Below are 17,987 nucleotides of genomic sequence, written 5' to 3'. Positions count from 1 at the left end.
TGGCTGTGGCTGCCTCCGCCACGCCGCGAGCCAGCGAGCGCGCGGGCATCCCCGGAGCCGGCCAAGCCGCTGCCTCCCCGCGCGCGTCGCTGAGCCGGGCCGGAGGGACGCGAGCTGCGGCGCGGGGCCGGCCGGGCCGGGCGGGCCGGGCCGGCGGCGGTGGAGGGGGCGGGCGGCGGGCGCGCAGCCGGCCAAGTCTCCGGAGCCGAGCCTTCCTCCGCGCGAGCCCGGCGAGCCTCGCCGCGGATGCCCTGCCCTGAGTGCTCCGTGCCGCGCCAGGCTTGCCCGAGTCCGCGGCGAGACATGCCCGAGCCCGGCGCTGCACCGACCTCGACTTATCTGTAAGCAGCCGAAGGTAAGCGGAGCCCCGTGCGCCCTCTTCCCGCGCCCCGGCGCCCGCTGCACTTGGCCGCGGGCAGAGCACCGCCGGGACGGGCGCCGACCCCGGCTCGGGAGCTCGCACTCGCCCCCGAACGGGCATCGCCGGGGACTCGGCGGCTCCCGGGGCCGGGACGCGCCGGTGCAGCCGGGAGCAAACCCGGCGGCGGGCGGCGGGCGGCGGGCGGGGCCGGGGGGGAGGTTACGCAACTGCATCTGGCACGGCCGGGTCGCCGAGGGGCGTCAGGCAACTTTGGCGACGGCCGGGGAGGAGCGGGGCTGCGTGTCTGCGATGTCGGTTCTAGACAAACGCCACAGCCTCGTGAGCGCCCGACAGCCCGAGCCAGGCAGAACTGGGGGGATCGGGGGCGGCCGTGGCCCCGGCAGATTTCGAGGTTTTTAAGTCTTTTCCAAACTAAAGCGAACTGGCAAGTACGGCTGATTAACTTCGGGGGCATAAGTCCGAGTGGAGGGGCCCTGGCGCCGGCCGCGATGGAGAGGCGTGGGCAGAGCGAAGGCAGCTGCCCACGTGAAATGCCCGTCTCCTCCCGTGGCGCCAGGGCTCGCTCGGGTTGGCACCTTCCCGGGGCTGCGGGCCGGGGTCGGCGCCCGCGGGTCTTCCGGGGGCTCGGCATCCCGAGTCAGACCGTGACAGGCGTGAGAAACCAACCAAGGCTGCAGACCCAGCTAAGCAGGCTTGCTGGCGAACCAGGGCAGAAGGGAGGAGGGAGCCCGCGGGCCGGCCCGGGGCCGGGGCAGCGCCTGGAGCCCAAAGTCAAGAGCGAGAGTCTGCGTCTTGCTGGTTCATGCTCAGGGTTCCCGGCCGGCATCTCCATCGCCAAGATAAAGAGCCTGTCCCCGTGACCTCAGCATTCTCCTAGCCCAAAATATGCCACAGGGAGATGGAGCTAGCGATAAGGGGATGCCAGGAGTGGGGGAGGAGAGGCGCATCTGGTGTAAATCGGGGAGGAACGGGTGCGCTTGGCTCATCTACAGAGCGGGGCCCTGACCCCTCTCCTGCTGCAGGTCTGTGCCGGAGGGCTGGACGCCCGGTCGGGCCGCTGAACCATGAGCAGCAGTGAAGCCGTTCAATTTGACCTTGTCTGCTTCGGCGCTTAAATTCTGCGGAAGCATCCCGAGGTGAAGTGGCCAAGAGAGGGAAGGAACTTTGGGCCAGCCCTGCCTTGGCTGGGAACTCACGCGATCATTTCACAGGACTACAGCTCAGACTAGGAGGGTCCAGGCCGGCGCGTTGGGAGGTTTTCCCTTGGACGAGCACTAACCAGGAGGTTCCCTTTCCATTTGCCGGGGGGAGGGGGGGGGAATGTCAAGGTTACCGGACTGGGGATTTGACTGAAAACTACCACCCAAATCACCTGACCTGGGCCATTCCTGACGAGTGGTACACGTATGAAAACGCTTTAACCTCATTAAGCTCATGCTACGGACCCAGCAGAAAGTATAAGCATCATTTCACTTTGTAGAGGCAGAGAGTGCCGGGTTTTACGATTCACATTGTGTGCTATTTATTACATTCATATCCTGTTGAATGTTACTTTTCAAAGAAAAGTTCATATTCATCTTTGCCATTTTTTTTTTTTGCCAGTATGATTAGCAAACGTGCTGTCAGCTCAAAGGAAAAATGGAAGTCCTGCCATCTGAATGCCTCACCAGATATTAATAATTCACTATCTATGTTTACTACTTACATTAGATGGCACTGCTACTCATGATGGTTTTATTACAGGAGCATTTGGAGAAAAAAAAATGTCTAGCACAGCTATCACTAATTGCATGATTTTGCATAAATTATGTTAGCTACAGAGAGTTTGAGCTTTTCTTCACTTCACGAAATTCATCATTTCCTTAAAGATAGGACGATTCAGTTATTTCTTAGCTAAAGAAGAGGCCTCTACTTAAAGATGGGTACCCTTGAAAAGCAGAGGTTACCTTTAAATCTACTATAGTTTATTATTGTGATTAAGGCATTAGCTTTTACTTAACTCAGGCCCATTATCCCATTGAGACACACAACCACTGGTGATGACATAGGTTAATCAGGCCAAAGCTGGAAAGCTTTTGAAAGCCTAGGGAAAGTTGGGTACTCTCTTAGTCTCTTGACTTTGGGGGCTTCTCTCTTCTGCCACATTTGTTTTCCCCACATGTAGGGTTATTTCTTTTATTTCTCCCTCTGTAGAGAAAAAAAAATTTAACTAAATAAGTAAATTAATGAAAAGACTTGTGCGTGAAAGGCACTGGTCTACGGGGAAGATTCCTGCACAAGGAAATAAGAAGTCAGAAAATAAAAATGGTTCTCAGAATGAAGAGTTGAATCCAGCAGAACAGTTGGACAGATGTGTTCACTTAGCTCCACATTTGTATTCTCTTGTCTGCTCTCACCCACGGCTGTCTCATTTAGAGCTACAACTGAACTCTTGTATGAGAAGCAGATTACTTACGTGGGGGACAGGCTGCTTCTCCAAGATAAAGAAATCACAGCTACACTGCGAAGCGGCAGTCCTACGGACCAGCATCGATTTAGGGAGGCAGTGACCGGGTCATCAGGACCAGCCCACCAGACACCTGAGTAGGTGCCAGCAAGGCTGCTGCTTTAACCAATCAGAAGCTCGGGGAACCACACCAGTTATGCCTATTTAAGGCAAACCATGGTCATTTAGGGACTATGAGGTCATGATGATGCCCCAGACAAAACTGGCATTGTTATTTTAAACAGTTCCTTCATCACCAATTCCCTTAGCAACCTCTTCCCCTGAGCCCTTCATTCCCCAGCCAACGAAATGAGCTGCCATAATTTATGAAGCAGTTTCTTTTTAGTCTCCTCACATATTTGATTTTAATATTTCATTATGGAGTGACTTCAGTACTTTAAAGCAAAATTTAGTATGATTGATATGACATGCCAACACTTTTATTACCAGGGTATTTGCATACAAACATTTGGATAAGTCTTTAATATTTGGGCGAACCTATAACATAAATGTAGAAAAACCTTATAACTTTTAATCAGTGTATATTTAAAGTCTATTTTTCTTATATATTAAGGACAGAACATAGAGATTTAGTGCCACATTGTGGAGACCCTGCTGGGATTCACATGAAGAGGCTGTTTAGTACTAAACAGTAAGCCGTACAAATTACAGGTTTGAACCTTTGGACCGTGTATGATAATGTATCTGTTTCAGGTCCAGAGGCCCTGAAGTGTCTCCAAGCACCCAAGAAACTTACCTCTCAGATTGACAAAAAACATAACTTGGAGACATTTCCGGGTTCCAAATTCAATTCCTGATATAAACTATTTCAAACACCCCCTCTACCATAGGGGTAGGTGCACAGCAATATCACCATAAGCCACCGTGACATTCAGTATGGGTCTGAGTCATACGTACTTGAGACATCGTTCACACCACAGTGAATGAGTTGAGGGGCTCTAAGGTAGACAAAGATATTAATTATCAAGTGACAAATCGCTGATGTAAATAAAAACAAAACACTTTAACCTGATGGCTCTGTGTCTTTCTGCTGAGTGCATATTCCCAGCTCTAGTTGGGAGAGAAAGAAAATTAACTCGACTACAGAAAAGCAGATATTAAGGACAAGAAAGACTTAGGTTTCTAAATTATAAACCTTTTGGCTAACACCGTATTTCCAAGGAATTTGGAAAGAACAGTCTTCAAATTTATCATTTGCGAATATTGCTTCTGTAGAATATTGAACTGATTATTCAAAGTATTGTACATCCACAGACAAGCTCTCTTTACCATGTCATCTTGCTCTTAGGAATTGGAGCAAAAAAGGAGGAGAGACTCACGTTTACACACTGAACCTTCACCCGAGTTACTCTATTATGGCCACGACACGGGTGAAGAAACTTTTTGAAAAATCACAACAGCATAGCAAAAGGCTGGTCAAAGTTTATATCGCAGTTACTGTGGAAAATTCCAATTCAATCCTTAATAATCTAGCCTCGGGCATAAAATGAAACGCAGTAAACTACAGCATATGAAATACAGGAGAAGGAGGATTTGGGATGCCAGAAATATTACAAGCAGCCCTGCAAATAAAAGTTACTCTCTCGCCGCACCAAGACTCCAGAGAGAAAAGGGCAGGAAAAGGAGGCTGATGGTCTGGGGCCTCCTTTCAGCTGCTCAGTTAAGAAATCACCCTGGAGGTTCAGCATCTCCACTGTCAACGATAATGAAACTGACCAATATTTGTTTGTGTTTCTAGGTCATTCCACCAGTGATGTGGGTCGCTCCATAGTGGTTGTTCCCTAGGAAGTATCCAGTGTTTGTCAGCTGCCTATCTCTTTAGCTTTTCTGTGTATACTTAGTATTTAGACTCAGAACACCTCATATGATCTGCATTTTGCTCCCTGGAAGCTGCTTGCTTTTGTAGTAAGTGATTTTAGCATCCTTGGAAATGTAATGGAACTATTAAACCTGGACTTGATAATGGGCAAGCACTGGAAAGTAGGTTGATACACAGATGGCTTGGTCCAGAAAGGAAGGCTGGTTTGTGGAAATGTACCCGACAGTAGCAACAGCGGCCATGGCAATGTGTGAGGTGTTGCAAGATGAGTGAGAGGTCCTCAAGAAGTTCAAGGCCAGGAGGGCGAGAGGAGGTGGGAGGTAGGATCAGGAGAGGACCAGTGGTGTGCTTTGAAGGTTCCCAGGCAGGAAAGGGTAATGTCCTGGCTGAGACAAGGGTTGAGACTGGCCCCGTACACACAAATTCTGCAGCTTAAGCACAGCTTGCGTGTACTCAGAGCAAGAGACTTGTGTGGGAAGGGTAAGAAGTGACACTGGGCAAAGGTCTCGGAGTGAAGATCAGAGAGTTAAGAAGCAATCTGAAGTCAGTTAACAGAGGAACAGGCAGGAAAGAAAGGTCCTATGTTCACTGGCGATGGGTAACCACTGAATGTTTTGAACAATCACATACACTTCCAGAAGATTAAGTCTTGACAGCTAGAGATCGGCTGAGAGGGTGTGACAGGTGAGAATTAACTGATAGCAAAGGTGACTGGTAACAGTGGGAATGGTATATAAGAGGGTGGCTGGGAGAGAGACATCCCCGGCGGCAAATCTTTATGACATGGCAAGTGAAGAAGGCATTAAAGATGCTACTAACCCAGGCAGACAAGGTGGCTGGGGACTCAATGGAAACAGAGAAGCCAGGGAGCCAGCAGATTTGCGGGGGGAAGATATGATTACTATTAGAAATTTGAACTTGAGTTTCCAACTGGAAATATTATTTTAAAAGATAAGTTCTTCATCATTTCTTACTTCTTAGAATGTCCGTGAGATATACTCTCAAAGAGAAGAAAACTGGATCAAAGGATCCTCAACACAGAGAAATTCTTAAAGGACTAAGAATAGCCCTATCAAATAACAGGTGCTTCATGAATATTTAATGAGAGGCTATTAACAATAAACCTAGTCAGTGATCTTGCTAGAAATTCACAGACTCCAGATTGGACAAAATTTTTTTTTCTTCCATTTCAAGTTGTTTTGAAGTAGGAATTAAAAGGAAGTCTTGTGAGAAGATGCTAACAATGAAGACAGCTTCTGGAGATGAACAGTCCTTACACCTGCGCCATACAGTGACCAGGAAAGAAAAGAGGATCAAAGTTCTGGGGTTTTCCACCCCCAAACTCAACCTTATCGAGCTTCCTTTGGTAAAAGTTCACATGAGTAGAAGCTGAGTTTTTAAAGAAAGAATGTGGACTTCCCCGGTGGCGCAGTGGTTAAGAATCCGCCTGCCAAGGCAGGGGACACAGGTTCGAGCCCTGGTCCAGGAGGATCCCACATGCCGCGGAGCAACTAAGCCTGTGTGCCACAACTACTGAGCCTCCGAGCCACAACTACTGAGCCCGTGCACCACAAGTACTGAACCTGCACTCTGGAGCCTGCGAGCTACAACTACTGAGCCCGTGCGCCACAACTGCTGAGCCTGTGCTCTAGAGCCATGAGCCACAACTACTGAGCCTGTGAGCCACAACTACTGAGCCTGTGTTCTAGAGCCACAAGCCACAACTCCTGAGCCCGCATGCCACAACTACTGAGCCTGCACTCTAGAGCTGCGAGCCACAACTACTGAGCCTGCGAGCCACAACTACTGAGCCTGCGCTCTAGAGCCATGAGCCACAACTACTGAGCCTGTGAGCCACAACTACTGAGCCTGTGTTCTAGAGCCACAAGCCACAACTCCTGAGCCCACATGCCACAACTACTGAGCCTGCACTCTAGAGCCACAAGTCACAACTACTGAGCCCGCGAGCTACAACTACTGAGCCTGCGCTCTAGAGCTGCGAGCCACAACTACTGAGCCCATGAGCCACAACTACTGAGCCTGCGAGCCACAACTACTGAGCCTGTGCTCTAGAGCCACGCGCCACAACTACTGAGCCCACGCTCTAGAGCCACGAGCCACAACTACTGAGCCCGCGCACCACAACTACTGAGCCTGTGCTCTAGAGCCGCAAGCCACAACTACCGAGCCCGCATGCCACAACAACTGAAGCCTGCACGCCTAGAGTCAGTGCTGCACAACAAGAGAAGGCACCGCAATGAGAAGCCCATGCACTGCAATGAAGAGTAGCCCCTGCTCGCCGCAACTAGAGAAAGCCCACATGCAGCAACGAAGACCCAACGCAGCCAAAAATATATAAATAAATAAATAAATTTTAAAGAATAAAGAAAGAAAGAATGTGTTTAAGTTTAGTGACCTAGTGTTAGAGTGAAAGAAACAAGGGAGAAGAACAGGACAGATGATGACTCTATCTCGCCTCAATCCAAGAGATTAAATGCTCTTTTACCCCAAATGCTGACATTTTGGGGTTGAAAGGAATTTTCACTTTACCAAAATACTGGAGAGTTCACTGGGTCAACCCAAGACCACCAGAAGACGTCTGGTCTCTTAGCCTTGACCCCACCTCTCAATATGACATCACGACATGTCCACTCCATTGGTTTTTGCGCCAGACCCATCAACGTAGCGCTTCTTTTCTAATCAATACCAGAGTGGCTCATAACGACTTGGGGTTTGTTTGTTTGTTTGTTTCTTTTTTCCTTGTTGAAATTGCATGGCACAAACAACTAGACAACTAGTTCCCCGTTAGTCATGCACGTAAGACTCGCCTAGCTTGGGGAAGTGCGCCGAAGAATCACTCCCAAGAAAAGTTCATACCACGTGCAAGCGTGGAGAGTTTGAAATTTTAAAAATGTTTAAAAAGATAAGTTGCTCACTCTTAAACCATATTTTTCATTTGACTTCTCAGGCCATTGAAAAACCCCATGATAACTGCTTTTCTCAAGTATTTACCATCTGTCTGTTTTCAAAGTAGTTGTTAGTTCAGTGGCTTCATAGAAGTATTTTCCATTCTTGTTTGTTTTGTTTTTGCTATTTCTATTTGTCTCCATGTATACTATTTACTGTCCTCTAAGTATGTCTCTGCTTTATTTATTGTTTCTATCAGATTTGCTAGTGTGGCAAAAATCCCCAAGGGTTAGGCTAAAGGATGGAATTTATCACATGGTTGCAACACTGGGTCTATGAAAATATCACCTGCTCTTGCTGCACAGGGGAAGCTCAGGGGAGGCGTCGCTTCTCGATGGGGCATGATCAACTGCTGAGTGAGTGGTAGAGAATGGACTGGAATCCAGGGCCCCCGGCTCTCAATTCATTCCTAGTGACCATTTAAATTCTATTTACATCAAAGCATCACATCAATTCTAACTCTACATCTAAAGATTATGTGAAAATGACCACTGGCATGCCCTGTTTTCAAGTAAAAACCTAGGACAACTGTATACTTTTTTTTTTTTTTTTTTTACTTATTTATTTTTGGCTGCATTGGGTCTTCGTTGCTGCACGCGGGCTTTCTCTAGTTGCGGCGAGCGGGGGCTACTCTTTGTTGTAGTGCGCGGGCTTCTCATTGCAGTAGCTTCTCTTGTTGCGGAGCATGGGCTCTAGGCGTGTGGGCTTCAGTAGTTGTGGCACGCGGGCTCAGCAGTTGTGGCTCATGGGCTCTAGAGTGCAGGCTCAGTAGTTGTGGTGCACGGGCTTAGTTGCTCCGTGGCATGTGGGATCTTCCCGGACCAGGGCTCGAACCCATGACCCCAGCATTGGCAGGCGGATTCTTAACCACTGCGCCACCAGGGAAGTCCAACTGTATACTTTTTAATCAGCCAAAGTGGAAACCTTACAAGTGGTTATCAAACCTGTTTCTCTCAAATAACATATCCAGCGTCATCTACACCCATAACGTATTCTTAAGCGCGTTGTCCTTGTCAACAGCACTTCATCACCAGCAGCAGCATCGCCAGGACCACATACTGAGGGCTTCATAGGCACCTGCCTCCTGAGCCCTCATCACAGGATCAGAGCACTGAGAGCCGTGTCCAGGGGACACTGTCCACACCTGCACCCCCACTTCTGCCAATTACTATCTGGGTGATGTGGACACGGACTCATTTCTCAGTGCCTCAGTTTCTCCACCTTTTAAAATACGGTAACTCCTCCTTCAGAGAGTATTTGGAGAATGCAATGTAAGAACATGGATAAAGTACAAAATGGTACCTAACCCATGCCAAGCAGGATAGAAACATTAGCTTTTTATTACCTTTACTTGCCCAGGTCATATAATGTGCTCAGGATTCTGGGCTAATATGCGGAAGGGCCAGAACTCAAAGCCAGGCAGTCAGTCTCTAAACCCCAGTTCTTAAGCACCGTGTGATATGACATAGCCAGGAATGACCATGACAAGAAAAGACTAGTATGAGTCTAGTCTAAGGGATGACCTTGCGTACCCCCTTGCTAACTTATACAATCCTGCATCTAAATCATTCACTGAAAAGCACTGGCACTAATAACTCATCTCAAACCCCAGATCCCTGGTGAGAAGAGCTGCCCCCACCCACGGAATTCCTAGGAAGGGGCAGAATCCTAGACGTGCTGCATCCCCAGCCAGAATCAGCAAAAGAAAAAAGATGTGAATACGTCATATTCCTGCTATGGACCTGTCAGGTGACAATTTACCTGGAATTCGCCACTTGATAATTAATCCACGTTGCAAAAGACCTGTATTTTAAACGATGACAATGACAGGTCACTAATTGTCCCTCCCTGTGGAAGGGGAATCCATGCCCACTGATACTCCATGAACAGAGCCATGGAAAGCCCACCCTGCTGGCCTCGACCTGGGCTCTGTTTGGTGATCAGCAACCCCTGGCTGAGTCCCAGGTTCATTCTAGAAAAACTAGAAGGGGACGGCTCTGCTTGCTCCCCTGGGACATCACTCATTCATCCCTTCATTCGGTAAATATTTATGGGTACCTTTTATGTGTCCCATGTAGCTCCAAGCTTCAGGGATACAGCAGGAAATACAAGAGAATGAGGGGAACAAAACAAGACACGGAGGCCGGTGGTTCTTCATCTTGCATGCATTAGCAAAATGATCTCTCGGCCACCCTGTCACCAGTTTCCCCAGAAACTCTGACCACCTAGTCTGGGCTGGGGACCAATATATGTATTCTAGAGAGTCAGGCCCAAGGATGGAGGCCTTGAGGAAGATGCGTGTCTTCCTACTTCCTCTGGGATGAGCACAGCCTCCCTTCGGATTCTTTTCCCCTACGTGGCCAGAAAGGCTGTCTTTAAAAACAACAACAACAAAACTTGTAAAAGGCACCACTTCTTCAATGCTGTGCTCTCCTCCAAAGTTTCAAGAAAGCCAGGTATAGAGGGGTCGTTTGAGGTTTTGGAAAGGCTTATGTTTTCCTTTAAAACAATATTTTTAGGATTCTGATGGGCACAGAGAATCATTTCAAGATCAGCGGTACTGCTTATGCACAACGACGCTAACTTCTTGAACCTCCACAGTCTTACCCCTCTGTTCTCTCTCCCTTTACCACAATCCCTGTGAAGGAAGACAGCATCAGTTCCAGCAAGGTGCCAGAGAGATTAAAAGGCAGAAGCAGAACACAGAAACGTCAACTTAAAATGTGATTATTCATTCAGTTTAACACTTGTGTTCATTGTGTGTTGGGTGCTTCATAAAATGTGAAACTGTATGATGGTCCCGCCTCAGTTACCTGTCCTTGGCTTGATTTTTGTTTTGCCCTGGGAGGAACTGTCCAGCTCTGTTCTGTACGGGAGGAGAAGGGTTGCTGCAGCTGCCGGATACAGAGCAGTGGAAAGCTGACGGTAGTGGCTCTGGTCCATCAGAACGATCTGTGCCTCCATCCCCAGTTAATAGCACTCAGGATGTAATGCCCTCTGCCTGGACTGGCTTCCCTGAGCACCTCCCCTTCCTCTCCTGTGCCTGTCTGTGCGGTTCTAGCCTTCACTGTTCCCCTCACATTCTCCCTCTCATTTTATTTCCCCATTTCCCTTTTCCTTCCTCCCTATGTTCATCACAAACAGTAGCATAGAATTATATTTCTAACTACTGATTTTATTTACTGAGTGCGATTTTATATTTTATGTTCTCATTTCAAAGTAAGGAAAAATGAAAAGCTATTTATTTCATTCAACACCTTTGGGCCAAAACACACATGCTCTGAAGTAACTCAATGCAAAGGTGCGATTCCCAACCCTCTATTGATTCCCCCCCACTACCCTGAAAGGTCAGGGGTTCCTCCTCTATAGCAAAATCTAGAGTCCAATGAGAAGGCTGAGATTATACTGATTCCATGCTCTCTAACATGTTTATGTTATCCCAAGCTATTGAGATTTTTGAATTAAATTCTTAATTTATTCTGCCATGACCACCTCCCACTCCCAAGAAGAAAGCCGGGCAGTGTAAGAACAAGCCTGCTGGTCACATTTACTATAACAAATATGTTGTAAGGGCCCCAATGCACTTTATGATTAACTATAAAATACACACCACTTCTGAACCATCTACTCATTTTTGTGAGTGTGTGTGTCATCTTCGTTTCCCTCCACCTGCACAGAAAAAAATTAAAAGTAATACCGTGTAACAACCAAACTCAAGATAGTTACGCCAAGGTTCAGAAGGTAAAAATCTGAGGACGTGGTTTTACTCAAACTAATGAAACTCTGTCCCGTTCCCTTTCCACTCATCCGATCCCTACCCAGGTTGCAGAACACAGCCGTGCTCACCAGATCTGAGGATCCAGGTTACGCAGAAAGACTCCATGAAAGCCAGCGATACTGAGTACCCACTCTACACCTTCTTAAAATGTCATGGGTAAGGCCCCTGCTGTGAGGATCCTGGGATGTATATATCATTATATTCTTAAACTAATTAGCAAGGATCAAAGGCTGATTGAGTTCGAGAGAGAGGAGATGCTTAGCGGAACCTAGTCTACAAACACTTACATACGTGTAAGAAGAGAGAACTGGCACATCAAAGAAAAGTGACTCAGGCTTTAGGCCAACTTTTCCATGTCTCCCAGGGGAGGCCTGCCTTGACTCCCAGGGAACCCTCTCTCAGCACTTTCTTCTTCCTGATGCCAGGATGGTCCTGAGCACAGTCGGCTGGTGCCATCCACAAAGGAATGTCTTTCCCATGCTGAGCTGCACATTGCCGAGGGCTGTTCCTCGATTCCCTGGGTGCCCAGCACACGTCACCCTCCACATGCAGGTGGCATTCACTGAGTCAATCGAAGCAGCCATGAAGACTGGAGTAGCCAGAGAAGGCAAGGCTAGACCCGGACCATTAAAAAGGAGGGTGGGGCATAGCCCCAGAACATGAACCACCGGAAGCAAAGACACAAAGTAGGGAGTGACCAGGGTGTATTCTAGAGACAGTACAGGAACTGACTTTACTTGAACAGACAGAGTTTGTGAGTACCCATGAGAAGTCCAGGGAGATTAGCAGGATGGGAAAGATTATAGAGGACCCTTAAAAAATTGCTTTTTGGAAGCACTACCAAACTGGGACTCAGGTAGGTACCCACAGAGAAGAGAGATGTTTGCACTTGAAGCCTGGGCTAAGAGAACATGCCGGATGGAGGGATAGAGAGCTGAGGGCAGGGGATGTAAAAACACCAAGGTCAAGGTGGGAACGGTGGGAACAAAACGGAAGAAATCAATAGGTGAAGCAAGAGGAAGGAAAAACAAAAATCAGTGGGACCCGGTGATGGCTGGGTTGGGGGCATTAAACTAGGGAGTCAGTCAGGCAAAGCAGTGTCAGCAGCTGTTAAGGCACCCTCAGAATAAAAGGACTCAGAGACTCACACTAGCCTACGATGGATGGGCTGGGATCTCTTGACCCCCCGGTAAGACAAGTTCAGTCCTGCATTTAACACCAGGCACCTCTGCTCCATGCTCAGCTGAGGTGAGCACAGTAGCTTTGTTACTGGGTTGAGTACAGACCACCAAGGTCTCAGGCCATTGCCCTGTGCCAGCCCTCCTCCCAGGAGGGTACAGAGTCCTCCGGGCTGCCAGAGATGCTACTGAGATTTTCATGTGGGGGAGGGGTGTAGCTTCATATTTTTTTACAAGTAGCTACATATTGTTACGCACGGAGAAGACATAAGTTCACAACAGCTGTTAGTCAAGGAAGGAATTAACAAACCAACTGGCCTGGCAGAGTAGAAAATCCCACCAGGATCAATGAGAAGTCGAATTTGTGTTAAGGAATAAAATGTGACAGCTATTTGGATGCTAAAGTGTGTGACACACAGACACTTTTTGTTTTCTCTTTTTCATCTCCCACCCCTAACAATGACATTTTGGGTCCTGAACACTGAAAGTTCACCCTTAGTGCACCTGCAGTTGGGAACTATCCCTTGCTACTAGTAACGTTCCCTCAGTTTCCCTGTCCTCAGTGAGAGTGTACACTCTCTCCCTGCCGAGCCTAAGTTTGGCCTACACTGACGACATCGCTCTTGAGGGTAATGAACTACTTCTGAGGTTCCCCCTCATTGTTCATCAGCTGCAGTGGAAGGAAAGGGGTCTTAATTCATGTCCTTTTGGTCCTCTCAGATTAAATAATGCCTGCATCATTTTTAGCCCAAGAATCAAAGGAAAGACTCAAGTGTTCAGACCAAGCAACCTTTCCACCCTGGACCCCAGCTGATAAAACATGAGCCATACGTGGGAAGACCACACACCCTGACTCTGACTGTGGCTTTTTGTTAGGATTCTGACCTGGGCGGTTGTCTCTCTACATTTTGCCATCCACTTATAAATAGAAGCCGATGACAAGAAATGCTCATTTCTCCCTTTCTTTCTTGGCTTGCTACCGCTGCAGTACACCCAAGACCTTGCAAAGTCTACAGTTTGGCCAGACCATGGAAACACGGGCGACACACTACAAATGAAAAACACACGGGGGATCCGTTTAGATGGTAATAGATGGACACTCCCATGGCCTTGCCAGAGAGATGGATTACATCCTCAACTCTAATTGATTTCAATTGTAGTGAATGGTAACCTCCAAGCAGAAACCCTGCCAGGGTGTTCCAATATGGTATCTTGAGAGTCAGCTGGTAGAAGCAGCAGGGAAAACATACTCTTTTGACAGTTATTTCTTGGGGAAATTACTGTTCTAATTTTAGCTTCAGATATATCATGAGTCAAAACATGCCATTTAGTAAAAAAAAAAAAAAAAGTATGGATTCACCATAGTTCATCAATAAGGCAAAACAAGCCCAAAGCCCATCCCAGTATGCACACGTTCTCAAAGGAGTGAGATTCCCATAAATAGTCTAAGAAAGGAAAGCCATCTCATTTGCATCCTACTAATTCCAGCCTCTTGGGGTTGGGCCCCAAACTACCAGCTGATTGTTGCTTAATTACTTGGAACCATCAGGGAATAGAGTAGGTGAGCTATTTGCTACAGTAATCTAAATGCACTCATAAGCTATGCTCAAAACTAAGGCCCTATAGTTAACATTTTCTGTAATTGTCATACCGATGGGGGAGAGAAGAGGAGTTGGGAAATCAGTTCCTCTGACTGGTCTTACAGATGATTTTGGTGAGCTGTTGGAACCAGGTTTACTGAATTCTTTTTGGACATTGTTAGTTAGCAAAGCTAACTGCGACACATAAAATTTCTTACAGTGATGGGGCTTCCCTGGTGGCGCAGTGGTTGGGAGTCTGCCTGCCAATGCAGGGGACACGGGTTCGAGCCCTGGTCTGGGAAGATCCCACATGCCGCGGAGCAACTAGGCCCGTGAGTCACAACTACTGAGCCTGCGCGTCTGGAGCCTGTGCTCTGCAACAAGAGAGGCCACGACAGTGAGAGGCCCGCGCACCGCGATGAAGAGTGGCCCCCGCTCGCCGCAACTAGAGAAAGTCCTCGCACAGAAACGAAGACCGAACACAGCCAAAAATAATAAATAAATAAATAAATAAAAATTAAAAAAAAAATTTTCTTACAGTGATGTAACATCTCATTTGGAGGAGGTATTTTTTCCACTTGGTTTTTGCCACCATCATAAACTTTTGCTAATTCATTTCTAGTAATTTAGATTCTATTTGGACAGAGGACGAACAAAGGTTAATGTCAGTATAAGCTAAACGTCGAAGAACTAAGTAAATAGTGAAACACAAATGAAGAGGAAAGTCTGGTCCAAAGGGCATCTTCTGGTTCTTCTAAAACCTCAACACCAAACCCAAGCATCCATGTAGAAAATGGATGGTTCACTCCCTCTGTTCCCACTCATTAGAAACAGGCCAGTGAGAATCTATTTATGTTATGTGGCTGAAGTAATTGAGTAAAGGTTTTCAGTAGGTTAAAATGGGTTTTCTGAAATCAAAGATACACGTGAGCCGGGGCCCCAGCTGCCATGCTGTTTCTTCTGCCCAAGACCTGCAGTGAAGCTCCCTGAGTGCCCTTTGCCCTGCTTCCGACTGGATGGTCCTCACTTCTTAATGATGGAGGCCTCACTGCAACAGTCCATAAATCCAGGGATTGGGGGGTGACTTGGGCGTTTCCTCCAATGGGCCACCGCATTGGAGGCTGAGATGGGAGCAGCCTCCGCCCAGGGCTCGATCTCAGGAGGGTGTCGGCATTCACTTTTTTACCCCATTTCAGCCCTCTTAATGACCTCTGAAGAAGAGAACACATGTCTGGGAAAATATCATTTCAGTGTATTAAAGGAAATTAAACTGGATAATAAATCTAACTTAGACACAGTCCAAAATCTATAGCAGTTAGCTTTGCCCTGAGGAGCGGAGGACTCCCGTTTTGGAAGAATCAATCAGTCATTAAGACCCTATAAAACAGGTCTTAATGTGAACTATTTCAGAAGGCAGATGAATTCATTAACGGGTGAGGCTCTGTCTCACTTCCCTTTCCCTCCGGGAAGCAGCGTGTTAAGGCATGGGATATTCTTTTTCACCACCCCCCCCCCCCGAGTAGCCTAATGTTCAGGCATTCCCTCTGCATATAGAATAAAATGCTGACCCAATTAATCTTGAATCCCAGCCAGTATCTTTGACACCAAGGTGTCTCAACAGTGGGACAGCAACGAGAACAACCAATAATGTCACGCAGTCCCTTTCCAAACTCGTCGGGTTGCTTGCCTAGCTTTTTTGCTGTATCCACTGACAGACGCGACCCTGGGAGGTGTCTTAGCAAGGCCGTCCCATTCCCCAGCCCCCACTGTCAGTCGACTGCATTATGCCATTTATATCACAGCTCAGGGCCAGACTGGAAACCTCTCAGGTCCCTGCAGACACTAAGAACAAAACTAACCCAGTGGAGATTCTCTCTCGTGCTGAAATCCCACAAAGTTTCCTTCAGATGGTAACTGCAGATTATAGGTCAAAACTGCTTGATTCCTAATTAAAACAGATGGCAAATTCCAGCCGACAGTGAGTTTTCGCACATACGGATTTATCTTCTACTAAACGCTCCCTGGATCTCCCAGCCAGTCTGCACACACCTATATACAGAGGCGTGTATGTAGACGTCTACACCCTGCAGATACACATACACACACACGAACACTGTGAGGATTTTGAAATTCATTTTCTTTCTTTATCCAAGGTTTCCTCAAAACAAGAAAAGATGACCTTTGGGAGACTGCTTGTACCCAGATCTAATCATTTCTAGGTTTTTCTTCTTTTGATCCAAGTGTTTCTACTTTCCAGAGGCCTGATCCTGTCATGCTGCCCTAAGGTGTGGACTAACTTTGCCCTGTGTTTTTTTCATTGGCAAACAACATAACGACACTGCAACTCCCCCTACCCAGCCTGGAAAACAGAAGGGAAAATAAACCTCCCCAAAAGCACTATCTCAACACCACAATGATGTCCAGTTTTGTTCATGTTCTTCCAGTACAATTTGGTAGATTGCTTTCTTTCATTTAACATTATTTCATAAGCGTTTTTTCCCGATACTAAATAATCTTGTTTTTTAAATTAATTAATTAATTTATTTATTTTTGGCTGCGTCGGGTCTTCGTTGCTGCGCACAGGCTTTCTCTAGTTGCAGTGAGTGGGGGTTACTCTTCATTGAGGTGCGCAGGCTTCTCATTGCGGTGGCTTCTCTTGCTGCGGAGCACGGGATCTAGGCACGCGGGCTTCAGTAGTTGTGGTGCGTGGGCTCAGTAGTTGTGGCTCGCGGGCTTAGTTGCTCCGTGACATGTGGGATCTTCCCGGACCAGGGCTCGAACCCTTGTCCCCTGCATTGGCAGGCGGATTCTTAACCACTGCGCCACCAGGGAAATCCTAAGTAATCTTTATAATTATCATTTTAATGGCCTCACTGAGTGAATGTACACCATAATTTACTTAACCGTTTACTTATTGTTAGGCGTTTAGTTGCTTCCATTTTTCACTCCTTTAAGCTGGGATGAACATCTTTATATAAGCTATTAATTTAAACCAGCATGCAGAGATGACTCTCCATCACTAATCTAAAAATACAGGGTTTATATATTTACAACTCACATTTGATTATGAAATTTAATTTGAGGGTAATTAAGACATTTATATTCCAAACAGCTCCTTGACATCAAGCTCTCCCCGAGCTAGCCAGGCACAACCATGACTTGCCATTTTCACCTCAAGACAGCACAGTCCAGTGAATTCTAAAACACAATTTTATTATGAAAAATAAACTTTCTGAACTCTTGCTGCTTTAGAGCCAAGAGATTAACTCCAAGAGTCCATGGTTCTCTGCAGTGACACAGCCAAGGCAAGCCATCGGTGAAAATGCCATTTTGGTGTCATGCTCAATCCAAAATTCAAGGCAACCCTTGTTGAGTCTGTGCTCTAGGACCAGGTACGTTCCTGGGACCTACCTGGAGGTTCTCTGCATAACCTGCACCCAGATACTTTGTGGCAAGAGGCCAAGGAAATTGCTTACGTGAGTTCCAGCTGTTTGATGCTTTATGAGGTTTATCATGGGTCACTTCCAGTTACAGATTTCCCCAGGCAGGGGTAGTTGTTTAATGCATGGGACTTAAAGGGATGTACTGGCTGTGTGATTCTGAGCAGGTTTCGAAAAAATCTTGTGCCTCAGTTTCTCGATCTGCAGCTTGAGGATAACAATAGTACCGCCCCTGTGAGGCTGTCATGAGAGTCAAGGAGAAGATGCAAGTGAAGTGCCTAGGACAGTGCTGGCATTTGGTTAGGACACAGAAACAGGGAACTTACGGACTGAATGT

General features: G+C 47.2%; 2 protein-coding genes across 5 annotated transcripts in view; one reads left to right on the top strand and one right to left on the bottom strand.

Moving 5' to 3' along the window:
* Positions 1-17,987, bottom strand: part of DOCK1 (dedicator of cytokinesis 1) — a 526,335-nt gene that overhangs the window by 256,475 nt on the left and 251,873 nt on the right. The gene's annotated exons all lie outside the window — the stretch shown is intronic.
* The window catches only part of INSYN2A (inhibitory synaptic factor 2A), a 242,293-nt gene continuing 231,201 nt past the window's right edge, over positions 6,896-17,987 (top strand). For all 3 annotated transcript variants that reach the window (XR_014248825.1, XM_082406632.1, XM_082406631.1), the window contains exon 1: positions 6,896-10,397. The gene's annotated coding sequence lies outside the window, so the exon portion shown is untranslated. The remainder of the gene's footprint in view (positions 10,398-17,987) is intronic.

Source organism: Balaenoptera borealis (assembly GCF_965194805.1).
Source record: "Balaenoptera borealis genome assembly, chromosome: 10".
Lineage (NCBI taxonomy): Eukaryota > Metazoa > Chordata > Mammalia > Artiodactyla > Balaenopteridae > Balaenoptera > Balaenoptera borealis.
Note: the sequence above shows the minus strand (reverse complement) of the source record. Positions and strands in the feature narration are given on the sequence as shown.